Source organism: Rhineura floridana, chromosome 3 (assembly GCF_030035675.1).
Source record: "Rhineura floridana isolate rRhiFlo1 chromosome 3, rRhiFlo1.hap2, whole genome shotgun sequence".
Lineage (NCBI taxonomy): Eukaryota > Metazoa > Chordata > Lepidosauria > Squamata > Rhineuridae > Rhineura > Rhineura floridana.
In genome coordinates this window covers 169,575,721-169,598,251 of record NC_084482.1, presented here as the reverse complement: position 1 = coordinate 169,598,251, position 22,531 = coordinate 169,575,721, and the positions used below count along the sequence as shown (strand labels likewise).

The following is a 22,531-nucleotide window of genomic DNA, read 5'->3' as shown; positions in this document are numbered from 1 at the left end:
TCATCATCATCATCATCATCTTTATTTATACCCCGCCCTTTTTACAAACTGGAACTCAAGGCGGCTTCTAGATAAAAATAAGTACATATCATTAAGAACCTATAAAAACATAAAACATCTAAACATATAAAATCAGCATTAAAACAGGATTAAACTATTAAGATGTTAAAAGCAGTTAGATATACACTTAAAATACTGCAACCCAGTTTAGGAGCATACAAGTAAAACAATAACATACAGCATCTTCTTCAGTCACTACCCTTAAAGCCTTCAGTTCCAAAGGCCTGCTGGAAGAAAGAAGTCTTTAGCTGTCGGCGGATGGCTCTTAATGCCTGTTCTTCAATTGTCTTTGGGGCATGGGAGCGATGTCAGAAGTCTGGGGCTACTCCACATGGGAGGAGCCCACATCACCATTGTTCTCCACAGAAACAGTGGAACACTAGTGTGGAGAGGACTGTAGAATGGATTCCTCTAAGGTGGCTTGGTGCTTCTGACATCACTCATCCATCTATCTATCTATGGAAAACTGAGAGATGTAGGGGTAGAAGAGACTGCAGCACCTATCCATCAGGGTCCTTTTGGCTTCTCCACTCCCTGAACTGTTTCAATTCAAACTGGTGGAGGCTTAGTGTTATTTATACCTTTTGGACCAGCCAATGGGAAATTACCACTGAAAATGATACTTTGAAGTGTAGGTTTAATTTTTAGAAGCAAACAAGGCAGGGAAGAATAACTAAGGATAAGAATGTTCTTTAATGATCACAGCTTAGTTGGGCATTTAACAGATGGTTGTGTTATCAGGCTGTAAGAAATGTTTGGGACTTGAAGAAAAAATGAGCATCATACAACCCTGGGAGGACTTCTTCTGTTTCATGTAAGGTGCTGAGCTGTCATGGAAATCTCAAGGTCAGTTGTCCATTCATAGTTTGCTGGACTCCCAAGATGTAATTAAAAAAGTGTCCATTACATTCATCTCCCATGATAGTATCTAAGTTAGGGGCTATCCTCATATCTTGTAGCAGTCAATTTAGTGTCCTTTGGGTGGTGGTGGCAGTGGTGGTGGTGAAGGAGGAAGAGGAGGAGGAACCAATTTAACAAAATTTCTTTCATTATTTGATCCTAGGCTCTAGTATGATTAGGGAATAGATTCAGCTTGAAATGCAAAAAATAAAAATTCTCACCCATCCCTAATGCAGAACGGACCTCCTGATTACATGGTGTCTGCAGTGCAGTGATCAGTTCGTTTTATAAGGTAAGTAAGAAATATGCAGGACATAGTAGAGCCTTGGTGCTTTTATAGGAGAAAATTATTCCCAAGTTTTTTTGATTTACAAGCCTTCCCATTTTAGATTTTTGTTTTCTTCCATAAAAGCTAGTAACATGCCACTTTTATATATTGTTTGTTCTTATAGATCAGAGTCTAGGAAAGCTGAATTTTGCACCTGACATTAGAGTCCAGATGGTGCTGATACGAACATTTAGAAATTGCAGACATATAATCCAATTAATACCTATCAAAAGTGAGTAAGAGTTGTATAAAACAGCATGGAAAGGAAAAAAGCCAATCTGTTTTCTTGTCCCTATCCTAGAAGGAACAACAAAAACCATCTAGAGATTGTCTGTCAGTTCAGTGCTTTTACTAAAGCTGAGAAGAAACTGCCAAATCAGTGTGCTTTTTTAAAAAATTGAAAAAGTGATCTTTATGTATCTTTACACTTTAGCAATATTTATTGTTCAATGTAGTTTGCTAACAGTGCAATCCTAGCCATGTCTACTCAGAAGTAAGTCCTATTGAATTCAATGGGACTTACTCCCAGGTAAGTGTGATAGGGTTGCAGCTTCTAACTATTCCTTTTATTTTCTGGTTATCTCAAAAATTCAGTTGCTTTTCTTTTTTAACACACCATTTCACATATGTCGGGCAACAAAGAAAGTGGATGGTATTGTTGCATGCCTCCCCAGTCTCCAAGCGGTGAGATTTCTGGGGTCCCTGCACTCATCCAGGGATTGGTTTCCTTTGGGAAGAAGGTCAGTGGAGACTGTGATGTCTTTATGAAATATGGTTTATTTATTTACACACATTCCAACCTGAGCTTAGGATGGAGGGGTTCAAGGCATCAGCAGTCCAATATCCATCTTTCCCATCAGTGTTACAGGAGGCAGCCCAAATGCCATGGTGCAGAGACCCAGTCTCTCTGCCTGCCTCCAGTTCCCAGCAATTCTTCCTGACAACACAAACCTCTCCTAGCAGCCAGGAGCGGGGTGAAGGCTCTCCTGAAGCGTTTCAATGACAAAAGGGTCTTCCTGGCCCATTCACCACTTGCTGGGCAACTGATAGACCATTATCCTACCTGGCCACTCTATTAGCTTAACAAAACAGACTCATCTGACCAGCAGAGCGAGTTCCTCATTCCAAGGCACAGGATTCCAAATCAGAGGCTAGAAGGGTACTCACAGAGATCATCCATTCCAACCCCCATACTTATGTTTTTAGTTTTCTACCTGGAGATTCTGCAGATTGAACCTTGTATCTTCTGCATGCCAAGCAGATATTGTACCACTGAGCTACAGTCCAGTTCATCTCCTCCTATGGAATAGCTGTGGTTCCATGTAGGACTGCTGGCAGATGGGTAGAAACGGTCCATTTCTACTGGGCCCAGGACCAGCTTGGGGGGGGGAGACTCTTAACTTTTTTCTTTCTTTTTTAAGAAGTGAGCTTCTAAGTGCTCTGGAACAAAGGTTATACACCAAAATGTGAAGTCCCCCCCAATGTCTGTGAAATGAGTTAGCCAGCTGCTCCAATCTCTACCCTTTCAATTTTTAAACAATAAGTGAAGTCAGAGCTGTGACTGACAAGGGATTTATTGAACACCAGAAAATAGCTAGAAAGCCTTGCAAGTGTTGAAAAGAGCTGCCTTTTTCTGCTTGTCTCTGCATATTGATTAATAGTGAGCATGTGCACATCACATGACTTGAGTAAGCTTACAATTTTCAGTAGCAGCACGTGTACCTGCCTGCCCACTTTTCTCTCTTGGTGCACATCCAGTGTGAGGTTCTGAAGATAAAAGAAGCACACACCGGACATCAGGATCTTGGTATTATTATTTATTTTTATTTATTTATTAAATTTATATCCTGCCCTTCCTCCTAGAAGGAGCCCAGGGTGGCAAACAAAAACACTAAAAGCACTTTAAAAAGCTAAAAACAAAAAAACTTTAAAATATATTAAAACAAAACATTTTTAAAAACATCTTAAAACAAAACATCTTTTTTGAAAAACAACTTTAAAAGCATCTTAAAAAGCAATTCCAGTACAGATACAGACTGATACTTGGTAGACATGCACAATAAACCATTTCAGTGATGAAATGATGCAAGGGGGGGGATATTTGGGAAAAAAGCATATTATTCATTTTTTCCATCAAATAAGTTTTGAACAGAAATAAAAAGTGTACATGTGGCTTATGATGCCATTACAGTGTGTTACAGTTTTCTAAGTACAAGCAGTCATAGAAGCTTAAATTTTCCTAGGCTGCTGAACAGGGCAGTTTATTTGTCTCAAATTCATAGCTATTTTGAAAACCTCCCAATATGAGGCTTTAATCTTGTACTTACGCTTCTGGGAGTAAAGTTGCAATCCTAACCCCACATAACTGGGAGTAAACCGCATTGAATTCAATAGGATGTACTTTTGAGTAGTCATGTTTATGTTTGTGCTGTAAATCAATGGGATTTATGAGTAGACACAGCCTAGGATTGTGTTGTTAATCCTTCTCTCCCTCCCCCATCCTATTTTTAAGGCAATTAGGCAGGGCTTACTTAGGTGTCATTGCTGTTATTTTGCAGGAAACTAATACTGATTTTTTTTAAAAAAATGTTCTGCAATAATTAACTGGTTTTGACAATAAACTTACATGGGATGTATGCATTTGCACATACCCTGTGTGGGTGGGTGGATGTGCGCGCACACACACAGACACACACACTATGGAGTCTTTCCAACAACCATGTGAGGTAGGTTAGACAGAGTTGGTTCAGTCAAGGTGCACATCTTAGTGTGTGTGTTGGCAAGCTTTTTGGTTTGGTTTGGGGTTTTTTGGTAATTTCTGCTGTAAAATATCAGGACCATGGAATGTTGCAGTTAAATCAATTGTGCATCCCCCATCCCTTCATGGTTTGAAGTAGCTATGGGGGGCTATTTTGGTATATCCCAGCTGGCCCTGACAAAGATGCCATGCATCCACAACAGGCTTTGCTCTGGGGTGTGTGTTTTAAGAAGGTCCTGCAGAGGAGGTGGCCCCTGTATGAAAAATTTCTCCAGCTCGCCCTCTTTTGGAGGTGGAGATGGGACGATATATTTCACAGCTGTTCAAAGTGTATGTCCTGTGTCTCATTCCTACCTCCTCCCCTACCACGAGGTGGTCTTCTCGCACCATTTCCCATCTTCCAGAATCCTCCCCTCCACTTCCCCTGTTCTGAATCTCCAAGCATATTATTTAGGCTGGAAAGGTGTGGCAGATATCTGAACATTCAGAGTGTGAAAGTGTGAGGTACTAGTAACATGCCAGGACTGGACCTCTTTGCCCTTGAGCAGTTGTGGAAGTGGGAGGAGGTTGGCATGCAACCATTCCCATCTCGGGCAGCCTGAGAAAGGAATATGTGTGCGCGCGCGCGCGCCAGAAACGATCAGAGAGTAGGGCACCGGTGCCAAAAGTAACCTCTTTTTGGCCATTTGATGCCTGGTGGTTCTCACTATCCTCCTCCTTCAGCCCCTCCTCGTTTTCTTCTCTGCTGCAATCAGCTGCTGTGGACAAGAAGAACTCGGCAGCTTTTCCGAGGTAGGGCGCGCTCCCTCAGGAGCTTCTTGTTGCTCTTGGTAACGCCGAGTGGTTCAGCATGGCAAGGATATTTTGTGCGCGCGCGCACGAGGGTGTCTCAAACTTTACCACTCATTAGGGGATATTCGCGTAATCATGATTTAGGAGCTTTACACCTGATGTGATCTGTGTGCGTGTGAATTCTCTCTTTCACACACACTTTTATCCCTTAATTGCATGATCGCAAAAATCTAGTTTGGGGTGACTTCTCCCTGCCTTTATTACTCCTTCAGAATTAAGAGAAAGATCATTTCATTTTACTTTGAGAGGAAGGACGAAAACCGGGGAGGGTAGAGGCTGGGAGCCTCTCTCCTCCTTGCCTTGTGTCTCCAGGGAATGCTCATTTAATTTTTATGGATCTGTGGGAGGAGTTCCACACCTGGCTATATTTGTGTGTGTGTGTGTGTGTGTATCTTCTCCCGTGTGTGTGTGTGTGCGCGCGCGATGGATAAATACAATTCCATATAAAAATAAACGGGATGGATATGCATATATCAGAGTATGCGCTCACCACCACATTTTTTCCCCTTTAAAGATAGCGATTATTGAATGTTTGTGGTCAGGGTAGGGGCTTCACACCTTCTGAAGTGGGAGGGGGCTCAGATAAACCCCAGCCGACAGTTACACCGGGAAAGGCATTTCACTTTGGAAGCGGGGATGGAGAGGAAGAGGAAGAGAGGGGAGCGCCCGGGCATGTCTAGGGGTGGGGACAACTGATTTTGATGAAGATTTCCAGGTAATGACAAGGCAGCGTTCAGCATTCCAGATCGCCACCCGACGCCGACACACACACACACACACGCTTCGAGGGACTGCTACCAGCTCCCTGTCTCTCTTCAGCCTTTGGGAGAGTGTCGTGGTGCGTGCGGCGGGGAGGGCTCTGGCTGTCTTTTCCCTCCCTTGAGCAGTAGCAGCGGCAGCGGCAGCAGCAACGTGCGTGCGCGTGTGTAAATCTGGGAGAGATTTGGGAGGTTTAGGGGCTCGTTGCCATGGCTCCCTCAAAGCTCTGCCGAAGGAGATATTGATGCAAGTCACGGAGGGACCCTTCTTCCTTTCTGTATGCTTGCGATTTTCTTCCCTTCTCGTTCTCTTTCTCTCCTTCCCTTTTCCCTTTTGGCGGAGAAGGCAAAGTGATTAATTTGGCGAGCCGGGACGGGGCTCTCCGCTCCTCGCACCCAGCAAGCTGGAGCCGGACTCCGGGGCAAACTCCTGCCTCTTCTCCGCGAGATCCACACGCCCACCTGCTACCCCGGTTGGTCGCCACCACAGCACACCCCGGTGCCCGCAAGGTACGAGGGAGAGGGCGAGAGTGGCGAGAGTGAGGGGCGCGGCGGGGTGCTTAGGTGAGAGAGGGCTGGGGAAGGGCTCCTCCTCTGCACCTTGATGGGGAATGGGTCGGAATTGGCTTCGCTGGTTGCGTGAGGAGGAGACGCCGCGGCTCTCTGGAGGGCTGGGATGAGAGGGGGCAGGAGAGAGCGAGCCCGGGGAATGGGACAGGGGTCTTCAAGAGATGCAGTGGGGATGGTAGTGGGTGGGGGGCGTTTTCCTGAAATAGGTAAGGATGGGGGTGTGGCCGGAGAAAAAGGCAAGGCTTACCTAGGACTCACCTGGTGGACTGCGTTTAAACCGCCACCACCACCTCTCTCATTTCCCCCCATTGCCCTATGTCATTTTTGGAGCCAGATGCAAATTGAACAAGTGCTTGGCTGCCTGAGCACTCCGAAGTCACGAGGGAACTCGGGTGCAAGGGAATGTGGTTGGGTATCTTTCTATGGTGTGTGTGTGGGTAATTTGTGAATCTTTTCTGGTGTCCATGTGTGTGCGCAGTCCCCGAACCCCCCTAGAAAGACTCCAAGATAGAGAAAAGGGAAATCACAGGATGGACATCTTACGTGCTGGGGTATCCCAGGATATGAGAGGTGAGGATTTTTCTCCTGTTTAAAGTCCACCATCACCTCCCATGGGCCATATGAGACGATATAGTGTCAGAGATCAATCAGTTGTATAGTCCCAGGAAAGGAGAGGGAAACAGCCAGTTTGGCACTGGTGTCTAGATAAAGTCTATGTGTAGGTGCAGTGCTTTGAAAATATAAGGGGAGCTCTTTCTGAGTCTCAAAGGCTGAAGGAGATCTATTTGTGCATCCTTCCTGACATCGACAAGCACAAGTCAAAGATGATAAAGTGTGATGCTGAATTTGCTGATTGTCTAGCTTTTGTTTGTTTGCTTGCTTTTGATCAGCATTGCTGGTTGCTGTGGATGCAGTCAAGTTTGCAGTCTGAGTTTGCTTTCCAGTGGCACATAGCTCTTGTTTATGGGGGTAGCATTTCATTAAAAAATAATATGCATTTAAAAAAAAAATCAATCAAACAACCAATAGTATTAATCTTTAAAGAAGAGTAATTTGTAACTGCAGAGCAAATGCAATATTAGGATGGAATGACCCAGGGGAAATGTGGGCCATGCCAAATTTCTATAAATTGGGATGAGGGTGCACAGCATGAACCTTTCCCACACTAGTCCCGCCTGCCTGCCAGCCAGCCAACCAACCAACCAACCACTTTTTCCCACTTGCTTTTCTTCCTGGTAGAAGCGACTTCCAGTCTTGAAGGCTCACAGGGAGCAGAAGAACTGGGAAGGCAACCTCAGTAGAAAGGCACATGGACAGGGAAAGATTCAACACCCTCCTTTCACCTGCACATGGTACACTCTTATGTCCACCACCACCAGACTTATAGGAGCTTGCCAGCGCTAAACACAGGGGGGCTGTTGCTGCCACATTTGCCTGGAAATGTTCTGATGCGTTGGCCAATGTTTTATAGAAAAGTGGGCTAAAGAACCCTATTAAATAAATCAGATATAAATGGTCGCCCACAGAGCGTGTCTGAACTCATGGGCTTGGATCCAGCCTAAAGGTGAAACTATGGTACTAAATGCGTCAATAGCAGCCACAACCACTTTTATTTATTTCTTCAGTAGCAGGCAAGGGGGAGGGCAGGGTTTATTAGTGCATGAGGAGGCTAAGTTTAACCCTTTCCTTCCCAGCCATGAGCCCAATGAGGGATTAGGTGGAGGGGGGAGAAGAAATTGGTGCTAATGCGAACTCCCTTCCAGGCCAATTAGCCGCAGGGTGGTTAACTGACATCATGCCTGCATACCTCAGTCCCCATGAAAACGTCTTCTCCTGCACCTGCTATTAAAATTTTAAAACCCCATGCAGTTGCTAATGACACATTTAGAGATGTGTAGTTTGCCCTAAGTGTCACACATCCCATTGAAATCAATGTGAAAGGTTTAAGTTAGAAAGGTGTCTAACTTAAGTCCCATTGATTTCAATTGGACCTAAGTGGAACAAGCTTAGTCTGGGTCATCTAACTCATGGATAACCAACTTGGTGCCATTTGGATGTTGTTGGAGTACAACTCCCATCATCTCTGATTATTTGCCATGGTGGCTGGAGCTGATGGGAGCTAGAGTCCAACAACAACAGATGGTCACCACATTGACTATCCTTGATCTAATCTGGGGGTAGGGAAACTTTTTCAGCTTGAGGGCTACATTCCTTTCTAGGCAATCTTCTGGATGTCACATGCCACTTGGGGGCAGGGACAGAAGCAACAGTGAGCAGAGCAGGCAATGTAAATTTTATTGTTGTGAAGTAGGCTAGTTTCTACACACACTCCCATTGCCCTTCCCTGTCTTCTGTCCAGGCAACCAAAAGGCATTATCGGAGTTCAAGGACACACTCCAGCCAGGCCTGATAAAAGGGTGGAAAGTATGAAGTTAATCTGGTGAGGGGTGTGGCCTGAGGAAGTTAGGTGGGTGTCTGTAGTGGAGGTGTGACCTGGAGAGAGTCCCAAGAGCCAGACAGAGTGGACTGAAGGGCCACATTTGATCTCCAGGCCCTGAGGGTCCCCACCCTGGATCTAAGCCATCAGAAACGGAGAAATGCCAAGGAGTCTTTGGTCATTCCCTTCCTTTATGAAGGATTTGGATTGATTGGACTGAATTGTAAAGGCAAAACTTTGTCATGACAGGTCTGTGCATTTTAGATGAATAGTTTCAATTTTTACACAGTTGGATATGTATATAAAACTTAAATAGTCACACTGGTTTTGAATGTATTGCGCTAATAGTTTGTCAGGGTTTCTGCTTTACTTCCCTATAGTGTTCAGTAGTGTAGTGGCAAATTTAGATGTGCCCTCCTGATAATCATCCCACGCCCATTCATACCCCTCACAGCCATGCCCCCTTCTAAGATTATCCAATACAAATAAGCTTTCAGTCTCTGTGATTGATAAGTGAGTCGCTGTTATAGAGTTGCTGTTTCCTCCTCCCCTGTATTTGGCTACTGGTTCCTGTCTCTGTGCAATTTCCATTAGAGATCAGGTACTCCTTATAAGTTATTTCTGCAGATGTTCATGGTGAGCTGGGCCCTCATGCACATCAACCTAGGAGTAAGCTCACTTGAATACAATTAGGATTTATGCATCCATCTAGACAAACAATAATCATTTCAGTTTGGATGAAGCCTGAAGATGTATTAAAGGGGGAGGGGGGAAGGGGGCTGAGAAAAAACACACACATGTCCTTTCTTTTATAAAGATGCATCACTTTGGTTAAAGGAACCAAAATGTGATGCCTATGATACAAACACGTAAGTCCCCATTTGCAGCCATTTTATACCTCCGTCTATATCTTCACAAGCCTTGAGTTAGGTTAGGTTAAGATATAGTGACTAGCCCAAGGGTACCAAGTTTGCCTCATGGCTGAATAAAAGACCACAACAAATGAATACAGTGCTCATTTTTTAACTATTTAAACTTTGAATTTATTCCAGGGTGAGCATCTAAATGCTGTAAATCTTAAATCACTTTCAACCAACTGAAATACAATGCTCGGCCTTGCACCGAATGTAACATTGCCAGCCTAAGATAAGCAGGTAGAAGACCTATGGTAGCATAATTCCACCCACCCCCCGCAGAAATATCCAGCTAGATTAAAACACACACACACATCCTTTGTGTGGTTGTCCATTCAGGGCAGATCCAATTGGTCCTGCTGGGAGTGAGTACCATTGAACTCAGTGGGACTTACTGCTGAGTAGATGTGTAAAAGATTGTACTGCCAGTAGGTTTAAGAGCACTTTAAAGGCTAGGAAGATATTAATTTTTTTTAAAAAAAGAATGTTGTTGAAAATCAGGAGCTGTGAACTAATGAATGAATGTTGCACCCCAACTTTACAGGAATGATTGCTCCAAGGTATCAATCAGAAAACATTAAGGTTTCTAGTTTATTTTATTGTATTTATGTATTAATTATTTGATTTATATCCCACCCTTCCTCCCAGCAGGAGCCTGGGCGGCAGTTCTACTTTAGAGTAGAGCTTCCCCTGCCCCCCCATCAGTTCCATGGGATTTCATTTGTATTGCCAAAGTTTTCTGACAATGTTCCTCCATCTCTCTGTTGAGATATATACTTACCTGGTAGTAAGGCCCATCAAATGCAGTGGGACTTACTTCCAAGTAAGCATGCATAGGAATGGGTTGTAATGCTGCAATCAATGTGAAATTGACTAGGTTAGATGAAAAACATCTTTTACTCAACTTTACTCTCACTTTAAAACTCTACACTTTAAAAAAAAGAAAGTGAAATACATAACTGCAATAAGTACAATGCTCATCATGGACGCTATCCCATGAGCACTTGCGACAGTCACACCAGCCCAGTATGTACACATGTCTAATACAGATGTGCTTTGTTCAGTTTGAAGCAATAACAAGCCTACAAACAAAACTTGATTGGAGTCAATGGTGGGGCAGTAAAAACGAACATGTTTGCCATGGGCAATAACAGCCCTGAAAAGATGTTAATTATTTACTGTTGAAATTCTCCAAGATTGTCATCCACTATCGATATAATACTTATTTTACTTATGCAGTGTCCACACAACATAATTGACATCAAAATGCCAGCCCATATTTCTTCCCCATTTAATGAGAATTTACCCTTCACAGGGAAACTCTGGTAAGAGCAACAAACAAGCAAACAAACTTATTGCCAACCCAATTTATCCATTTGCAATATCTCAACCACCCATTTGTAAATTAAGCACCTGTCTGGAAACAGCCTTAGACTCAGATGCTACTTGTAGAAGCACTTCTGTTATATTGAAACACTTCAGTGGTTTAGTGCTGCCATATAACTCCAGGTCATCATTGCTTTACTTTTTTGGCAGCTGGAGCCCAGCCAGAGGCCTATATCTCCTATGAGCCAATCAGCATGAAAGGGGAGTATGTTAGCCACTGAGAACAGTTTTCTCACTTGTCTTGTCTTTTCATGCTGATTGGAGCCAATCAGAGTAGAATGGGGTGAGTCAGCCACTGAGAAGATCATGTGCCTCTCCTTTCATGATGATTGGCTCCTAGGGAAGTCTGTTGTGAAATATGAGGGAGTGAGAAGATGAGGGAAAGTGGAAAAGGAGGTAACTAGGACTGAGCTGCATAACAGCATTTTTGTCCTCCAGTCCTAAAAGTAAATGCATCTTCTTCTTTAAGTTCTATACAAGTGGAACTAGCAGCTGGCACTACAGACAAGAATTAGAAAAGTGGAGCAAGACCATCTCCATGCCATCCTTATTTTTGTAAGGTTAACATGCTACAGATGCTGGGCCAGAGCTAGTGCCAGTGTAAAATGAGAGAGGGAAGCTGCTCCCATTCCTCAAGGGAAGGACTGTACACAAAGTGAGTCTGTATCAGAGTTAGATCCAAATCAATGAGTCTTTGTAGATATCACAGTGCTGGAAAAAGACACCAATTGCAAGGTCACACAGCTTATGACCACATCTCTTTCTGATCAATCCAAATAACAAAGGACCACAAGCCCTTTTTGAAATAGTTTCTCCCCTTATGTTTTAAGACATAGTTTGGAGAATAGTCTCATCCTATGGTAACATATACAGGTATATACATTTAGACCTGCTTTGGGTGGTTCTCTTCTTCCAACCCAAAAGAAAGAGGTGTTGGGAGACTACATAAATCAGGTGATACACATTTATGGCTATAGATCAGGTGCTACCTTATGTTTGTGACGGAAGGGGATGTATCCTCTCCTCTACCAAGCAGAAGGAATTCACAACCAAAGTGAAAAAGTGTGAATGATGTTTTCAAGCATGTAGCAAATGGAGGCTGAAGATGTTACTGGGATTCCATAGATGGAGAGCAAGGTAATGCTATTTTCTCTGGGGAAAATGAGGCCTGTGTTGACTTAGAAGAAGCATTAATTTCTCCTTTCAGCACTTCTTTCTACTGACATGTGTGATGTGTCTTGTTGAGGTATTTCAAGTGGTAAGTCTTCAAGAGTATCCATGCACGTGCACTGTTTGATGCACTAGTGTCATTCTAGGAGCATTCTGTGGAGGAAACATGCTGGCAACAGAGCGCTCCTCAGTCATTACCGAAATCACAAACAGAACTAGCTTCTTTTGGACAGACGTGTAAAAGAAAAAAGAAAAAAAACAATAATCTGTAGCCACCATCATGGTAAGCACTCCTCTAACCTAAAACTATTCACAGCCCTAAAATTATAGCCTCAGAAAAACACTGAATTGCCACCCCATCCTATTCAGTGCCTGAGAATGGATGTGTGTGTTTTGCCTCCTTCCCAGGGCCTATGTGCACAGTATGGGTAGAGGAGATTATTGTTTGGTCTGCATTTTGAAGTGAACTGACCTTATTTGCAGTTCCTATACTAAAATGTGGACTGGAACACAGTTAACAATAGGACTTCATGCATCTCAGAATTTTGCAACTTGGTTTTGTTCTTTTAAAAAGTGTGTAAAGATCTATACTTTACTGTGAAAATGTGTATAAAATGGATATTTTACAGTAAAATGCACAGAAAAGCATAAAAGCATACAAATTGCATATTTCAGAGGCAAAAAGTGCTCCAAATGCATATCTTAGGGAAAGCGCATACAAAAATGCATACAATTTTTCATACACTTAAAAAAAAAACCTGTAGAAAACAGGATGGAATGGATTTCTGATTGAAAGCATGCAAAAACGGCATGGAATAAGTTGATCTGTCCCTGCCGAAGAGTGGAGAAGTGAAACTGGGTAAAGGGGCAAGTTGTGAACATTATTACTTATAGATGATAAGAGAAAAAATATAATTAGATTGATGATAAGACAGCACAAGAAGGTATATAATACAATCTGAAGGCTATCTTTTTGTTTTTTTGAGGTAGGGATTTGAAATGGCCTGTGTTGCCAGAACATTTTATTATTATGACTCTTAGAATGCAGTAATAGTTTAAATACAAATGTCACAATCTGCAACAGTCATCTTTTGAGTCTCCTTGTTTATGCCTTGTCTGCCTCGTTTCCGCCCTCCAGTTGTGGATGATGACTTACCACACTTCTTTGATATAGTGTGACTTTGCATTTGCAAGAGAACAGAGAATGTGTGAGTCACCCACCCGGCTTTTACAATTCTTTGTGTGACATCCAGTGTGGAGCTTGCATGTTTCTACTATGGAGGCTACAATTAAGGCCTGACAAAGAAGTTTGAAAATAGGAAGTAGGAACCACTCACAATTTCTGTTATCCCCCACTAATTCAGAAGTTATTTCTATGTGATGAAAAGGAGTACTTAGTTGCTTAGTAACCATAGCATTTACTTTCCAAGCACTTCTGGAGATGTAATACAGTTTTTATGACAACTTATTCCATCTGATGCACCTGCTGTCAAATACACCTGAGTAGCTAGGAGTTAAGGCAGAAAGCCCTTAGTTCACATTATCCCTTTCTGCCATGAACTGATTAGATAGCCTTAGACAAAATTATCCCTGATTTTCAACCCTCATATAATTGTATTGGTTTATCATATGGGGTTGAATGAACATTGTGAACAAGATACACAATACAAAGTTGATACAGGAATTAATCTTTGGAGGGGGTGGACAAAATGATAGCCAGTGGCAAAATGTAGTTAGCAAGCTTCCTCTGTAGATCCATGTTTTACATATACATGTTCTAGGAGTCTTGTGAACTAAGATCTAATTGACAATAGTACATCTTGGCAGATTTATCCAGTACCTTACAGTCGCACAGGGCTTAGAAATGAGGATATTTATTGAACATATATATGGCTGTATATATAGCTGTTTTTATACGTTTAATTGTTGTATATTTTAGTTGTATTATGTGCTTCGGAGAGAGTTTTATCCATCAGGCGGGGAGACTTGAGGGGGCCCCAATTACCGTAGTGACGGGCAAAGGAAGGTATGGCGCTGTGAGAAGGACGTGCCAGGTAAGGGGAACGCGGTCCAGACATGTTGTGGCTGTGCCTTGTTCCGGTCCTTCCCACACCCGCAAGGTCGTTGGTAGTCCTATCAGCCAACTCTCAGATCTCCAGTTGCTGTTATTAAATGCCAGATCGGTATATAATAAAATCTCCCTTGTCCACGATTTGATTGTGGATGAGGCAGCCGATCTGGCATGTATAACCGAGACCTGGGTGGGTGAGCAGGGAGGAGTTGGTCTCTCTCAGCTCTGCCCACCGGGGTACTTGGTTCAGCATCATGGTAGATCTGAGGGTCGGGGAGGTGGGGTTGCTGTTGTCTATAAGAGTTCCATCTCACTCACCAAGCACCATGTTCATTCAGTTACTGGCCTGGAGTGTTTGCACCTTGTGTTGGGCCAGAGGGACAGGCTGGGAATCCTTTTGGTGTACCGCCCACCTTGCTGCCCAATGGCTTCCCTAACTGAGCTGGCGGAAGTGGTCTCGGATATACTGTTGAGGTCCCCCAGCTTATAGTACTGGGGGATTTCAACATTCATGCCGAGACCACTTTGTCTGGTGCAGCTCAGGACTTCATGGCTTCCATGACAGCCATGGGGCTGTCTCAATATGTTAGTGGTCCAACACATGTATCGGGGCACACTCTAGACCTTGTTTTTGCTACTGAGCATGGGGAAAGTGATCTGGATGTGGGGAGTTTTACAACACTCCCTTTGTCATGGACAGACCACTGCTTGCTGAAGTTTAGACTTTCAGTAACCTCTTCCCTCTGCAAGGGTGGGGGACCTATTAAAATGGTCCGCCCCCGGAGACTAATGGATCCTGAAGGTTTTCAAAGGGCTCTGGGGGATTTTCCGGCTGATAGGACTGGCGCTCCTGCTGAAGCCCTGGTCGCTCTGTGGAATACGGAGATGACCCGGGCTGTAAACACGATCGCTCCTGCACGCCCTCTCCTGTGTAGAGCTCATACAGCTCCATGGTATACTCCGGAGCTGAGAGCGATGAAGCAAGATAGGAGGAGGCTTGAGCGGAAATGGAGACGAACTCCCGACGGATACAATTATGCGCTGGTTAGTGCTTCGACTAAGCTCTATGTAGGAGCAGTGAAGGCAGCTAAAAAACATCATTTTGCTGCCACTATTAAATCATCTCTTTGCCGCCCAGCGGAGCTCTTTCGAGTTGTCCGGGGGCTTCTCCATTCAAACCCTCCGGACACGGTGGAATCATCGGAGGCCCGCTGTAATCAGTTTGCCAATCACTTCCAGAATAAGATCTCATGTATCTGCCAGAACCTAGACTCTCAAGTTATAGCAGTAGATCCTAGTGAGATGTCCGGAGCACAGTCTTCTCCTGTTTTGTTGGATGAGCTTCAGTTGGTTCAACTCGAGGACGTGGACAAGGTGCTTGGACAGGTACGTGCAACCACTTCGGTACTGGATCCTTGCCCCTCCTGGCTTATAAAAACTAGTAGGAATGGAACAGGTAGCTGGGCCAAGGAAGTGATAAATGCCTCTTTACGAGAGGGAGTGGTCCCGGGCTGTCTGAAAGAGGCAGTGGTGAGACCACTCCTGAAAAAGCCTTCCTTGGACCCAGACAATTTTAACAGCTACAGGCCAGTGGCGAATGTTCCATTCCTGGGCAAGGTCTTGGAACGGGTGGTTGCTGGCCAGCTCCAGGCGCTATTGGATGAAACTGATTATCTAGATCCATTTCAATCGGGTTTTAGGCCCGGTTTTGGCACTGAGACAGCCTTGGTCGCCCTGTACGATGACCTATGTCGGGAAAGAGACAGAGGGAGTGTAACTCTGTTGATTCTCCTTGATCTCTCAGCGGCTTTTGATACCATCGACCATGGTATCCTTCTGGAGAGGCTCGCGGAGTTGGGAGTTGGAGGTACTGCTTGGCAGTGGTTCCGCTCCTACTTGGCGGGTCGTCTCCAGAAGGTAGTGCTTGGGGAACATTGCTCAACACAGCGGGCTCTCCAATATGGGGTCCCGCAGGGGTCAGTTTTGTCCCCCCTGCTTTTTAATATCTACATGAAGCCGTTGGGAGAGGTCATCAGGAGTTTTGGAGTGCGTTGTCATCAGTATGCTGATGACACGCAGCTCTACTTCTCCTTTTCATCTTCTTCAGGTGAGGCTGTCGATTTGCTGAACCGTTGCCTGGCCTCGACAATGGACTGGATGAGAGTTAACAAACTGAAGCTCAATCCAGACAAGACTGAGATGCTGTTGGTGGACGGGTTCTCTGATCGGATGGTGGATATATACCCTGTCCTGGATGGGGTTACACTCCCCCTAAAGGACCGGGTTCATAGTCTGGGAGTCTTTTTAGACTCTTCCCTCTCACTTGACGCTCAAGTAGCCTCGGTGGTTAGGAATGCGTTTTACCAACTTCGGTTGGTAGCCCAGCTACGTCCCTATTTGAGTAAAGAGGACCTTACATCAGTGGTACATGCTCTGGTAACCTCACGTTTGGATTACTGTAATGCGCTTTACGTAGGGCTACCTTTGAAGACAGTTCGGAAGCTACAACTAGTGCAAAATGCGGCGGCCAGATTGCTGACAAGGACCAAGCGGTCCGAGCATATAACACCTGTTCTGGCCAGCTTGCACTGGTTGCCAATATGTTTCCGGGCTAGATTCAAAGTGTTGGTATTAACCTATAAAGCCTTATACGGTGCGGGACCACGATGCCTTGCGGAACGCCTCTTCCAATATGAACCGGCCCATGCACTGCGTTCTGCTACGAAGGCCCTCCTCCGGGTTCCAACTCACAGGGAGGCCCGGAGGGTGATGACAAGATCTAGGGCCTTCTCAGTGGTGGCCCTCGAACTATGGAACAGTCTCCCTGAGGAAGTACGCCTGGCGCCGACTCTGCTCTCCTTCCGGTGCCAGGTCAAAACCTTCCTATTCTCTGAAGCATTTTAAGTTACACTGATTTAATTTTAAAAATGTTTATTGTATTGGATTGTTGATTGTATTTTAGTATTATTTTGTTATTCATTGTATTTTTATGCTATTTTATGTTCACCGCCCAGAGAGCTATTGCTAGTCGGGCGGTATATAAATTTAATAAATAATAATAATAAATAATAATAATAATAACACATACACAGAGGATTGAATTATACACATTTAACACCTCAGTGGGGAATAGCTCAGCAACAATACATATCTGTTAACATCAAGGGGCTAACTCAACAACAATATGCATTGTTTTGGTTTGAGAGAATTTGCCAAATAATCCTAACCACAGCTAAACTAATACACACACACTCTCAACATACACACACATGAAGGAACAAACACACAAGGAGATGGAGATGGGGGCAGGGGTTGAGTTCAGCAGTACTAAGAAAGACACGTTAGCCTGCTTTTTGCAGCCTGTGGCTGAAATAAGACATGGACAACAACTGTTGGGTTAAAATAATGGGCCACTTTATTAAACAGAATCCAATTACAGTAATGAACCTGCAGAGGGGAAGTTAAATGCAGGAGCATCCTGATGACCCAGGCAAAGCCTACTTGCAGCTATAGGGCAATCAACCCCTGTACGGGCAAGGGCCTGCCAATGTACCAAACGCCTGCCCCGGCCATGCCCTGAAGGTGCGTAGGGGAGTCAACCCATGTCACTGCCCCTCGGTGCCCTGAAACTCTGAGTGGATGAGGCATGTTGGCTCCAAAGGCAACCTATGTTCTGCCCCCGGGTCCTATAGCCCTGAGCTGCAGGGCTTTGGAGCCGCCTGTCACCCCCTGTCAGGCTCAGGATGAGACTCAGGAACCAGACCAGAGGTTGTAAGTAATTCGTGTTTTATTAGGGTAATGTCCAAACAAAGACTGCGTCTTCTCATGAAGCAATACAGTGATACAGGTCCTGCAGCATTGGGAGAAAGTTGACAGAGCAAGGGACTGCTTCCCGCCTGTTCTTTAAGAAGGGGCCAAATGGGCGCGCAACCTTTCGCTCCTCCTTAACTGCCCCTCAGGTACTGCCCACCTTCCCCCCTTCTCTCCTGTCTTTTCAGCTGTCTACGCGTACGCGGTGAGGGGGGAAGCGTCGCCCCCTCCTCTTCTGAAGTTTCCGATTCCAGTATGGGGGATAGGGGAGGGGCTGATGGTAAACTGCCTCGCCGCTTTTCTGCTGTGGGCAGCCGTCCCTCTTCTCCTTCTTGCTCGGAGCTTCGAAGAGGGGGAGGCGTGAGAATGTCCAGGGAGGATTCTGAAACTCCAAAGCTCTCAGGCTCCCCGTTGCTAGGCGACCCTATCACTGCCATTTCCTCTGTTTCGTCTTCACTCCAAAGGGGGGAAGTTACTCCCCCTCCCCTCTGCCATCCATCTGAATCCTCTTCTCCCAACTCCCCGGGACCCCAGCTCTGCCTCCCGACACCATCCCCCCTCCCACGCTGTGCCCCCCTCCCCCTGTCTGGCTTGGGGCGGTGGGGAAAACGTTGATGGAAAAGTTTTACCAAATCTGGAGCATGCACATCAGCTGCATCTTCCCAGGATCTGTCAGCCACTCCATAGCCTTTCCAGTGAATCAAGTACTGCAACTTGCGACGTCTGATCCTGGAATCTAGGATTTCCCCAACTTCAAACTCAAGCTGCTCATTTACCAGGAGCAGAGCTCGGGGAGGCTCCTCCGGCCGCAACTCACTGGGAGGGGCGGCTTTCGTTAAGAGGGATCAATGAAACACAGGATGTATTTTAAACGTATCAGGTAGCTTCAGTCGGTACGCCACGGGATTGATTTGAGTTTCTATTTCGAAAGGACCCACCCTCTTGTCTTGTAATTTTCTACATTTGCCTGGCATCTGGAGGAAGCGGGTGGACAGCCATACCTGGTCTCCCGGTTGAAGGGGGGGCCCTCCTTCCTGTGCAGGTCAGCAACTCGCTTGTACTCCGTTTTGGCTTCGTTTAACTGCTGTTTCAGTGTCTGTTGCGCCGCTTGCAACTCTTTAAGGAAGTTCTCAGCTGCCGGTACCAGCATTCCTTCTGAGCTGCTTGGAAAGACTTTAGGATGGAATCCATAATTAGCGAAGAACGGGGTTTGTTGAGTACTGGAGTGCAGAGAATTGTTGTAGGCAAACTCTGCAAAATGCAAATATGATACCCAGTCAGTCTGTTGATAGGACACATAACTTTGTAAATATCTTTGCAAAACGGCGTTCAGGCGTTCCGTCTGCCCATCTGTCTGGGGGTGATGGGCGGAGGAGAGTTTTAATTCCGTCTGCAACTGTTTCCACATTGCTCTCCAAAATTTGGCTGTGAACTGAGTTCCTCGGTCTGAGACTACGCTGTTTGGCAATCCATGCAGCCGGTAGACTTCTTTGATGAATAACTTGGCCGTTTCTTTAGCCTCTAAGGCCCCTGCACAAGGAAGAAAATGCGCCATTTTGGTAAGTAGATCTACCACTACTAAGATGGCTGTCATTCCTTGGGACTTGGGTAGATCAGTTATAAAATCCATGGAAAGGTCCTTCCAGGGTTCATGTGGGACAGGTAACGGTTGTAACAGTCCTGCTGGTTTTCCTGTTTGTGTTTTTGCCCGCAGACAGACAGAGCAGGACTTTACATAGCTCTCAATATCCCGACGCATTTTAGGCCACCAGAAGTCCTTGGCCACGTTCTGAATGGTCTTGTAAATCCCAAAGTGTCCCGCTGTGATGGAGTCATGGCACTGGCGTAGGATTCTGAGCCTTAATTCCCCTTCTGGCACATATCTGGCTGTTTTGAACCATAACAGTCCATTTCTCCAGTGAAAGGTTACTTCTGAGTCTTGACCTTGTCCCGTCTCCTGCCGATATTTTAGCATGTCTGCATCTTCTTGTGCCTTTTTGAGTTCCTCTTCCCATGAAGGCTGGCATGATCCCAACATTAATTTCTCTGGCGGGATCACGTACTGAGGCTGGTCCTCAGATTCACTTTCTTTGTATTGTGGCTGTCTGGATAAGGCATCCGCTCTCTGGTTTTTGGCTTGGGCATGGTAAGTAATCTTGAAGTTAAACCGAGTGAAGAACTGGGACCATCTTATCTGTCTCTGGTTCAGCTTTCTGGCTGTTTGGAGGCTTTCAAGATTCTTGTGGTTGGAGCGCACTTCAATCTGATGAGAGGCCCCCTGTAGGTATTGTCTCCAGTTTTCAAAAGAATCCTTAATGGCCAGCAGTTCCTTCTCCCATACCGTGTAGTTCTTCTCTGCAGGCTTTAACTTCCGAGAGAAGTACGCGCAGGGGTGCAGCTCCTTCCCTTCTTGGTCTAATTGCAGAAGGACCCCCCCGATGGCAAAATCTGAAGCATCTGCTTCCACGACGAAAGGGCGGTTCGGATCAGCAAAGCACAGAATGGGCTCGGTAGCAAACCTTCTCTTCAGCTCCTCAAAGGCCTCGGTGGCATTTTCTGTCCATTGGAACTTCTTCTTTCCCCTTAAACAGTCAGTCAGAGGAGCTGTTAATTTGGAAAACTCTGGAATGAACTTTCTATAATAATTGGCAAACCCTAAAAACCGTTGTACATCCTTTTTGGTGACAGGTTGGCCCCAGTCCAATATACAGCTTACTTTCCCTGGGTCCATCTCCACGCCTTCCGCTGAGATTCGATACCCAAGGAAGTCCAGAGACTTGAGGTCAAATCCACATTTCTCTAACTTAGCATACAGGTGATTTTCTCTCAGTCTCTTCAACACCATTTTCACATGCTGGTCGTGGTCTTCCTGGTTCTTTGAGAACACCAGGATATCATCTAAGTAACAGATTACATACTTGTCCAACAAGTCTCTAAACACATTGTTCATGAACTTTTGAAACACGCCTGGACTCCCACAAAGCCCGAACGGCATGACCAGGTACTCGAACTGTCCATAAGCGGTCAAGAATCCTGTTTTCCATTCATCTCCTTCCTTCATTCTGATCAGATTGTACACTCCTCTCAAATCCAGCTTCGTGAAGATTTTTGCGGAGCGCAGTCGATCCAACAACTCTGAGATCAGGGGCAGCGGGTAGCTGTTAGGGATGGTGATCTGGTTCAATGCGCGATAGTCGTTACAAGGTCTGAGTTCCCCCCCTTCTTTTTCACAAACAATAGTGGCCCTCCAGCAGGGGATTGTGAGGGGCGCATGAATCCTCGCCTCAGGTTTTTATCCAGGAATTCCTTCAGGGCCTCCCTCTCATTGTCTGTGAGAGAGTAGATTCTCCCTGATGGGATGCTGGCTCCTGGCACTAGGTCAATCGCACAGTCATAAGGGCGGTGGGGGGGTAAAGTCTCTGCCTCTTTTTCATCGAACACATCTTTGAATTCTTCATACTTCGGCGGCAGGGTCACTTGCTCGATCTCTTGCACTGCCCCCGCTAAGGTGTTCTTGATTCCTTCAGGTTGGCAGTTTTCCTGACAATACTGTGAGGTGAACCACACCACCGCCTCCTTCCAACTGATTTTGGGTTCGTGCTTTGCTAGCCAGGGCATTCCCAGAATCACCTCAAAGTTTGAGAGATCTGACACGTATAGCGAAATGAACTCTTCATGCCCGGGGATTTGGAGTTTCACTTCCTCTGTGGCTTGTGTCACCCCTCCTGACTTCAGGGGTCTCCCATCGATAGTCTCCACAGCTAGGGGAGCGTCCAGTTTCCACCGGGAAATCCCATGACGCTTGGCTAGCTTTGCATCAATAAAACTTGTGGAGGCTCCACTGTCAATTAAGGCAGTGGAATTAAACACCACTCCTCTGGAAGTTGTAATCCGAATAGGCAAGACCAACACCCCTTTTGAGGGAGGTTGGATCATTGGGGGGCCTTTATACAACGCTGCCCCCAGTCCACTGGCCTGCACGTGGACTGGGTGTTCTAGTTTCCCGACAGCTTGGCTTTCCCCCCTTTCAGTCCACAGTCTTTGGCCACATGGCCCGGCTTTGAACAATAAAAGCATAAACGTTCCCGGCGTCGTCTTTCCTTTTCTTCTTCCGACAGTCTTGGCCTAGCCCCTCCCTGTCCCTCAGTTGCATTACCTGTCATCCCTGCAGTGGGAAGGGTCTTGCTGCGGGATGCCGAGGCTGAGTATCTCGGGACCTCCTGCTTCTTTTCCAGGCGCCTTCCTTCCATCCGGTGATCTATCTGTAGGCGTAGCCGGATGAGCCCTGGTAGGTCAATGGGGGGGGGGGAGGTCCTGGCCAGCTCATCCAGGATTTCAGCATTTAATCCACTCCGGTACATAAACATCAGGGCGGTGTCATTATAACCCGTTTCCTGGGACAGAATTTTAAAAGCGTTAGTGTACTCGGAAACAGTCACTTTAGCTTGCTTCAGAGCGCCTAGCTGTCGCGCTACTGTTTCAGCTCTTTGTGGGTCTTGGAACATCTCGGTCATCTC

General features: G+C 45.6%; 1 protein-coding gene across 11 annotated transcripts in view; it reads left to right on the top strand.

Annotated features, from left to right (window-relative positions):
* Window positions 1-4,685: 4,685 nt before the first annotated feature.
* The window catches only part of CHL1 (cell adhesion molecule L1 like), a 365,024-nt gene continuing 347,178 nt past the window's right edge, over window positions 4,686-22,531 (top strand). For 6 of the 11 annotated variants that reach the window (XM_061618589.1, XM_061618573.1, XM_061618584.1 and 3 more), the window contains exon 1: window positions 5,647-6,166. The gene's annotated coding sequence lies outside the window, so the exon portion shown is untranslated. Of the gene's footprint in view, window positions 4,839-5,646; window positions 6,167-6,751; window positions 6,797-22,531 lie in introns of those variants that run through there. The other 5 variants (XM_061618586.1, XM_061618580.1, XM_061618578.1 and 2 more) reach the window with 3 other exon arrangements.